Here is a 9,286-nt window from a genome sequence, read left to right on the forward strand (position 1 = left end):
CATAAACCGCTACTTAACCTGTGACTCGTTCCGCATAAACATTCTGGTGCGTGTGTGTCATCTGCACGATGAAATGATCATATTCAGGCAAGAAATATATCATCATAAAATGTGACCAAAAATGGCCTCTTTGTGATCCTAGGCCTAAGCCTCAAGGAAATTGAACTGCTCTCAGGTTAAGTAATAACAGATAATGTATAATTTTATTAAAGAGAGAGAGCTTGCCAGCGAACAGACAAGGTGACCCCTGAAGTTCCTCATCCATTTTCGCAATAACCCTTATTGCAGTTTCAATATTAGCTACGGAAGGCCGTAATAGTTAGCTAGAGAGGCTAATATTTTAGTTTTGTGCCTGACAGGGCCTGCACTCTCGGTTAAGATTGGCAAACCCAACAGTGTTAGCATTAAGCTTGGCAGTGCCCAGAAGATTAGCCTTAGGGTAAGCAGGCCCTTAGATATTACTGGCACTACCTGCAATATTAGCTCAAATGCTGGCAGATGCTGCAAAAGTGCTGTTAAAATGGGCAGGCCTGGTGATTTTGGCTTTAAATCTGGCAGTGCCTCCAGAATTAGCTTTAAGACAACAGACCATACAATTAGCTCTAAGACAAGAGACCATACAATTAGCTCTAAGACCGACAGGCCTTACAATTAGCTCTAAGACCGACAGGCCTTACAATTAGCTTTAAGACGACAGGCCTTACAATTATCTTTAAGACAGACAGGCCGTACAATTAGCTTTAAGACCGGGAAACAATAAAATGTTAGCTTTAAGACAAGAGGGCCCTACAATGCTGAGTTTGAGATAGTCGGGCTCCACAATATAAGCAGTGGCAGGCCTCTTGATGTTAGCTTTGAGATTAACTAGTTTTATATTATGTTGTGGTGGGGAGGGGGCTGTTGCTGTGCTTTAAGGCAGTGGATGGAGAAAGATCCGGACGGAGATGTCTTTAGCCAGCTGGTCACAAGGTCCACTTCCTGCTCTGCAGACCAGGGCCTGGAAGTTTACAGGTCAGTTGCAATGTCACAGTCAGTGCAATTTGTGGGGTCAGGGGTCAATTGGAAAGAAAACCCGAAATACGTGTTCATTTGTCTTTAAAACCACGGCCGATTTAAAGGGGCTTCCTTTCGGTGGCAGGGGCTGAGGAAGAGGAGCTGAAACAGCTTCGGTACAGAGAAGGGACTCACATGTAAAATAGCTCGAACGCCTGCAGACGTAATCGGCAAATACTGGCCGAAAGCATGACACTGAAGGCGCTGTCCCGGCGTAGGCATCACTCCTCATCCTCTGACCTTCTCTCTCCTCCCGCACGGAGCGTTTCTTTATCCCGGCGTATAGATTTCCCAGCCTCGTTTGGAAAAGTCACATGGGAAGAATCTCCGGTGAGCTGGACAGAGAGGATTATCTCTGTAATTATGATGAGCTGGCAAAGAGGTGGTGGGGGGGGTGTAAACAAAGACCAGGGATGTTAGTCCATTAGCCGGCCAGTGCTTCCAAAGTTCATTTTCACATCGATCTTCTTGGGGGGGGGGGGGGGGGGGGGGGAGTAGCATCTCTGAATATATGCCGCGACTGAAGCTCACGGGGAGCTGGACCATACTACTGATCAGTGACCGATATTGAGACTTGGGCTGGGGCTTCCTACCCAGAGACACGCATGCAGCTCCGGGCCCCGGACCTTGTTGAGCAAACACCCTCTGACATGAATGTTAAATATCCAGCAGGATCACATCTATGAGAGCCGCAAGATCCGGTTCAAACTGACAGTCAGGCATTGTGATGGTTCTGTAAACGTGTGTACATCTGTTTTTTTTCAAGCACAGGGCATGCAATAAATTACTCCAAATTCTTCACTGGGACATGAACCTCTTTCTATTTGTCAGTAGCAAATGGAATTAAAGCCATAAAAATCAAGGCAATCAGAGTGGCCGCATTGATTGTCTTAATTTGGATGTTTTTTTTTTCTCAAGAGTGGACTGGAAGCAAACACAAGCGCTCCCAAAGACAGCCGCGGGCGGGCACAGCATGATTTACGAGGCTGTCTCACGGCATCCGGTTCCTGGAAAGTCACAGGCAGCCAATGTCTCCGTGGGCCGTCCGTCCTGCATCGCCTTCGAGATCCTGTCCCATTTCCCTGATTAAATCCGATAATTGACTCAAAGCAATTCCAGCAGAGGTGAGAACTGTGCCTCGGCGCTAGTCGGCGATGGCCTTTCTTAATGCAAACCGTAATTTCTCTCAGCAGTTATGCCTGCAGCGTGCGCCTTTCGCGATTGGTTGGCTGGTGGGACACACCCATTTTGTAGTAGCTGGCCCTTAAATCACGGTTTTCCTGAATGGATTTCTATGGAAACACTTAGTGAGCCTAAATATGGAGCCCCGGAACTCAGAACTGGCCGCCACTGGAAGAGGATCTGCCCAACCCCATCCTGTCACCAAATCTCACACCTACAGACATCTCGCTCTGAGAAACAGGCCCCACCAGCCCCTCAGGTTTTTAAGCCCTATCTGAGGAGACAGACACTTGCTGGAACTCCACATGAATTTACATATCGCATTCAGGGGTTTCAATGTGTGAAACGTGCCTCAGTATGAATCTATTGTGGCATTCAGGATATGGGACACAGACCGGCCTGTTCTGATGCAGGCCGTACTCACACTAGACCTGGTTGCCTTCTACTGCACCCGAGTATGATTGCCCCCCCTCCCTACTCCTCCGCTGGTCTGTACTCACATTGTGTGTGACATTCCTGGCCAAAGGACGCGATCGCACAGCTGAATGTTCGTGATTAAAGTCCCGATTCATGACTTATTTGGAGTAATTTTGGCTGCGATGACCCACGTCCTTCTTACTGATTTTTTTGACTACGCAACGCAGCGATTTTCATTTAGTCGTGCTGCATGTATAAGTTATTATACCGAACATCGCAGAGTTTTTGTGTGTCGCATCCTGCTCTTCCTGGATACTCTTGTCAGCCCAAATATCCAGCAAACACTGTCCCACTGCCATAGACCAAAGTGATCGCTTTGGCGCCATGTTTTCTAAAAGGCCAGTCACATCACTGATCACTGTCTGAGTTCCGTGCTCAGGCATGGTTAGTGATCTGTACTGTCCCCGAGTCCAACTGAACTGTGCCGGGTTCACGTGTGCGGGCCGGGGCCAGGCACGGTATGGAGCGATCACACCGGTCAAATGAATTGGACATTGGGGCAAATGTGATTGGATATAGTGCGGTTCACTTAGTGTAAGTACAACCTTTGCAAAAGAGGAATCCAAGTAAATTCTGGAACGGCCTAAAGCAGGTTGCACAATCTTATCCGCAAAGGGCCGGTGCAGGTTTTTGGGATAACCTTTAGGTCAGCTGTTCAAATCCAGGTGGCGCGGACTCTTCAGCCAATCAGTCCTCTAATTAGTGACCTAATTAGGGATTCTGCACATACAGTGGCCCTTTGTGGATTGCCCAGCCCTGGGCTAGACACTCAGGTATATATTATAAAAATTATTTTAACAATTATATGGCTGAGTAACAGCTAGCATGGCAGAAATGGAGAAAGCAGATAATCAGCAGATCCATAACAGCATTCATTTCCCAAACTGTGCAGTCCTATCTAAACAAGAACCCAATACTAGCAGAGATCTTTGATGTCCAACATTAAAGGGATCTGCAATCATATTTAGGTATATTACATTTTAGAGCCCAATTTTGGTATTAACTAGACATAATGCATATGCTTTAATATCAGACCCAGGTGCTGCAAACAAAAATCAGATCAGAGCAGTATAATCCGACATAAGCGACATCACACCTCATGCTGAAATACTTATTTGTGCTGTTTCATGTTCTTTCCTGAGGACATGCATTGTGACAGAGCAGAAAATTTAGGAGATAAGCGCAGCAATGGGGTCGTCAGAGACCCCCCTGCCTCAGCTCGAGCCGACTCCAATACATTAATCATGAATCCCATTAGCAAAAGAGGTAATTAACACATGATAAATGCACTCAGCCGATGAAACGTCAAGGACGATGGCTCTTAGATGTAGTTGTGAATCAATTTGAGTTTCCTCTGTCAGGTACATTTAGGGGTGTTCCTGAAATAATAACATAAAGAAATTGAAAAAAAATTGCAATTTGTGTGCGGAGGTTTGTGGAAAGCTTGGGTGAATTTAGCACGGAACACGATCCCGTCGCAAGGGCAACATCTGTGAACATGACACAGGCCACGATATTATCTACATTAGCACTTGAGTTGATGAATTCCTTTTGTCACTCTCGGGTAAGTTCCTCACCATTCTGGCTGTAATGCTCCACGTGCATTATGGGAGTGTTTTTCAAACAAGCTAATGTCAGCCTGCTTGCATTACAGCAAACCCAGGTCTCAGAAGCTCCTTACGTGTGGTGTGTTCAGCACATGTCTGCCCATCTGCATTGAAATTCCCTTTTGAATGTGGCCTTAAGCTGCTGGAAACTCTTGGGGTGGGGGGGGGGGGGAATTAATGGATCAGTGGATCCTCTTCAAAGCAGTGATGGGTGACATGTACAGCAGAATAGCTCAGTGGGGCAATGGTCAGTATATGCAGCTATACAGCATGCAGAAATGACTACATTTCTTTTCTGCTGCTTGGGGGAAGGGGAGTTGGGCAGAATTCTGCCTAGGGCGCCTCAACAAGCAGGGCTGGCAGTTCCCAGAACAGTAAAAGCCACCTACTGTACCACCAGGACACCACTGTAGGAGCCGTATCTCTGCTGGGCCCTGCAACAAGGCTCTAAAACAGACCAAAAATGCTCCAGTGGTGCCAGATACCTAAGCCTAAGCCTAACTCTAACCCTAAGCCTAAACCTAACCCTAAGCTGCAACAAGGCTCTAAAACAGACCAAAAATGCTCCAGTGGTGCCAGATACCTAAGCCTAAGCCTAACTCTAACCCTAAGCCTAAACCTAACCCTAAGCCTAACCCTAAGCCTAACCCTAACCCTAAGCCTAAACCTAACCCTAAGCCTAAGCCTAACCCTGTGCTCAGACTTCAAGCTTCACTCTCACCTGTATATGTGTGTGTGTGTGCGTGTGTGTGTGTGTGTGTGTGTGTGTGTGTGTGTGTCTCAAAGGAGAACAAGATGGGAAATGTGGGGAAAAAAATTCCAGTGTTCTTGTACTTGTCTGAATGGGAAGCACAATTTTATTTCATTTCAGTTTATTTTACCTACCCTCCTGCACTCCAGGGGAAAAATAACGCTTTTTTAAATTTGGATTTTTTTTATATATATTTTTTTACTTAGATTAAACTGTAAAAAACAGCCCCCCCCCCCCCCCCCACACATGTGTGACGTCATCTTAAAGGAACAACGGAATTGAACAGAGCGGCATGTAGAGATATCAGCAACAACACAATACCCTCTATAGGGACCCCAGGTGGACATACGCTGGTGGCCAAAATTGTGGAAACACTTCTGATTTTCTATCGTACGGTTTCCCATCTGATCTCCCAGGACACAGTGACTCGTTGCCTCCCATGGCACCGTGGGAAATATGCACCCGCATCTGCTTCACGGCTGACACCGGCCGCCGTGTGAAACCTACAACATTTCCAGAGCTGCCACCCCCCCCAGCACCGCTCTCCCTCCCCAAGGGCCTGGGAACGCTCCCTCACTCATCTTCATCCCAGTGTCAGGCCGACTGCACGGCCGCAGATGAAACTCTGAGCGCCGAGCATCATTTCCTGTGAAACGGGGGGAACCAACAACAACAAAGAACGATGAAATTAATAAAGAGAAGAGAAGGGGGGGGGGGGGATTGTAAATGGCAGTTACAGCTGCGAACGATTACTGTAAAGGCCCGAAATGGGGATTGAAAACTGTCAACGGCGAAATTTATACCCATGCCACCTGGTCTCAGAAACAGCACGTAATCAAAACCAAAAGCCGATGCAAATTCTGAGCCACTTATCAGATTGAAATCAATGAACCGAGCTGGGGGCGCGAGGACGAATAAAATTAAAAACGGCTCGTAAAGACTCCCATCTGACCTCTGGCGGGTCAGAGAATGCGGCGGCAAATCCTCCCCGGTGGTCTGTCACACCCGGAGGGGAAGCAGTGGGAAGGAGCCGAGCGCTAAAAACACTTAGCGAGCGGGGAGGGTGGGATTTTCCCCTGTGGGAATTTGCGCACGGATCTCAATCCAATCAATAACACAAGCCGCCCCACGCCCCCAAGGTTTGTGAACCTAAGATTAAGGCAAAGCCAGCCAAGCACAGTGTTGGGGAAAATCTTGGTTAACGTTAAACAGATGGTTTACGAAAAGTTCCCTTCTATTGTCGATTTTCTTGTTGTTGTCATGGAAATGAGTGAAATTTAGTTCCTTATGGGAAATGAGTGAAAAAACAACAACAAAAACAAGGATATGATTTTAATGGCTCGATTTGGTCTGGTCCTCAGATCTTCTTAAACGGATATATGTTCCTCATGTTGAGAGACTGTTAAATTTCTCATATGTAGGTTGGGGGGGGGGGGGGGTGATGCAGTAATCAACGTCCCCCAGTATTCATCTACACACGTTCTCAGATCTGGAGACGAAAAGGTTGCATAGGGTAGGAATGTTTGTCAGGATGCCACATGGGATTAGGGCTGAGCTCCTCAATCAGGGCCCACTCAGATGCTTCAGTTCCGTCTTTTCCCCAGATGTATCATTGCTTTTTTTCCCCACTTAATCCTCATAATCAGCAAACTTACCACTGACTATCACGATGATCAGCCAGGAAATCCTGAACAAAAACCAAACAACCAGAACAGCCCCATTCTCCCACGAAAAACAGATTCCCTTTCTAACGCTGGCTTGCCTTGGCATCGAGCCACAATCGCAGTCAAAATCTGTCCGCGGCCTTCTGCGAAACGATTCATGGGTTCCGATTTCCCCCATTCGCTTTCTTCTAAGCTTCACGATAATGCCGCAGCTGCCTGCCTGGTGTCAGCGGATACAGTAAGTGCCACTCTTCCTGAGAAGTAGCCGGCTTCCTGTATGCTCACGTTTGCGGTGGAGTCCCTGGTGAAGAGTGGGCGTGTCCCGAAGCGACCAATCCCCTCAGGTTACGGTTGGTAACAAGCGGATGGGTGTCAAACATAACATTTGGTAAAACCAAACTACGGAACTGAGGCCATTTGGCAAATTGAAGGGGATCTGGGGGTCCCAGGACCCCCCATATGAGTGCAAGGACCTCCCATGAGAGAAAAAAATTTGATCACACTGCTCAGCAGGCAACCCCCCCCCCCCCCCCCAAGCCCCAAGAATAATTTGAACACTGACTGAGACCCTAATTGACAGGGATGTCACAGTGAGACACAGGGATCTTCTGGGAGACGAACCTTTACATTCCATCCGTGATCAAGCGATTATTCATCAGGTCAAGTCAATTTAATTTATTAACCACATAACTGCAGTTGACCAAAATGCTGTACAATTTATAAAAATATACCGAGTAGATCAAATCAAAACAAATACAGAAACAGTTTTGTGCTACATTAAAAGCCAAGAAGTAATACTAGGTGTGAAGTAAGTCTTCGCTTCGTCTGCCTGTTAGGAGTTTTGTCTATTTTTAGTATTTTTTGTCTATTTTATTTAGACTGTGAAGCAGTTAGTTCTTGTACGTTTTCTTAGCTAATCTCCCTGTTTTTGTCCCTAGAGTGCCAATGTATTTCCCCATTCCCTCCGTCAGGGTCCCGTGCTTCACCGACTGGCTTGTCAGTCCCCCTTCGGAGGAGCGGCGCACTTACAGGCAGCCCAGCTAGCCGGATGTAGGATGTGGTCACATCGACTGGCCCGGGGATCGATACGACGGCGGGAGCGTGCTCCAACATTCACGCGGCCGACACCGAGGGAAACCAGATCCCACTGCTGCAGATGATTTCAAGCCTGTTTTTTTTTGGTCTTTGCTGACAAGGGTTTTCTAGAAAGGAGTTTACTTATCTGAGCTGTCCCCTGTCGCCACAAGGGGTCTTTCGGTACAAGGGCATGCAAAGCACAAGCTGGGGGGGGGGGGCTCTTGATACTACCTGTCCCTTTAATACAAGGTTCATTTGCCCTATAGAAGAGTCAATAAACTGTATGATACAGGAAATCATAAATCATTTACCATTCATAGTACAATCACAAATTTACACAACAGGTAAGTCCCAAAAGAACGATATCACGCAAGTACTTCTAGACAGTCATGGTTCCTAATTTAAGAACTTATACGATGGTACAATGGCTAGAAGTAATCTTGAGGTGTAACTCTTGATTTGACAGGACCCTTAGTGACAACAGTCTGAAGGAAAGCCATCATCAGCTAAGAGAATGCACAAGAACGTAAACGCCACCACAGCAACTCAGAGCATAGATACAGATGCAGGGAGTAACAGACGAGCAACTTAATAACGGAGTCAGTCTAAGGAGTGAGCGAGCAGCTTCATCAAGAGGAGTGTTGAGAAATTAATGCATGCTGAGTGAGGCAATGCAGTCGATGCATAAACCTCCTTATTAATTTGCACAAAAATATGCTCACTTTTTTCACCAACTGGAAATGATGAGTCATCCTTCAGCTTGGTCCCAATGAACAAGCCAGCACATGTGTGACCCATGCTAGAATACGTCTAGAAGCTTTTTACCCACGATAAAAGGGGTTCTGGATCTGCTCTGTCCTCAAGATAATTTTTCTGTTTTTTTTTTTTGCTTGAACTCAGCGCCTTTGAGAGAAAGTTAAACCCCACAAAGCCATTGTGAACGATCACGTTCATCTATTCTGACAGGAGGGGCATCTTCCAGGACGAAAGTGCCCCCTGCAGGGCAGGAGTGGTCACTGAGCAATTCCACCAGCATGAAAAAATAATATAAACCAAATGGCCATTCCACTAGAACTCAACCCAATTAAATGCCTATGGGAGATTCTGGAATGCTGCCTAGAAAGGGATTTTTTTTTTTACCATCATCAATAAAACACCAAATGCTGGATCTTCACATACCACCAATAGGGTTCCAGGCAGTTGAAGAACCAATGCCAAGGCATGGTGAAGCCATTTGGGTGTCTTGGGATGGCCCAAGTGCCCAATGCAATCACTTTAGGCTGGTGTCCCCTTTTGGTGAGCCATTTCCTGCCATTAATCAGTACCCTGCGATACGCCTTTTTGTTCTTGGTATACTGTATACCTTATACTGCATTTAAAAATATCCTACTTATGTTTAGGATTCTCCCGGAAAAAAAATAACAAATACTTCTGTATTAATTCCAGTAATTTAAAACTAATTTTATTAGTTATGC

This window comes from Brienomyrus brachyistius, unplaced genomic scaffold (assembly GCF_023856365.1).
Source record: "Brienomyrus brachyistius isolate T26 unplaced genomic scaffold, BBRACH_0.4 scaffold290, whole genome shotgun sequence".
NCBI lineage: Eukaryota > Metazoa > Chordata > Actinopteri > Osteoglossiformes > Mormyridae > Brienomyrus > Brienomyrus brachyistius.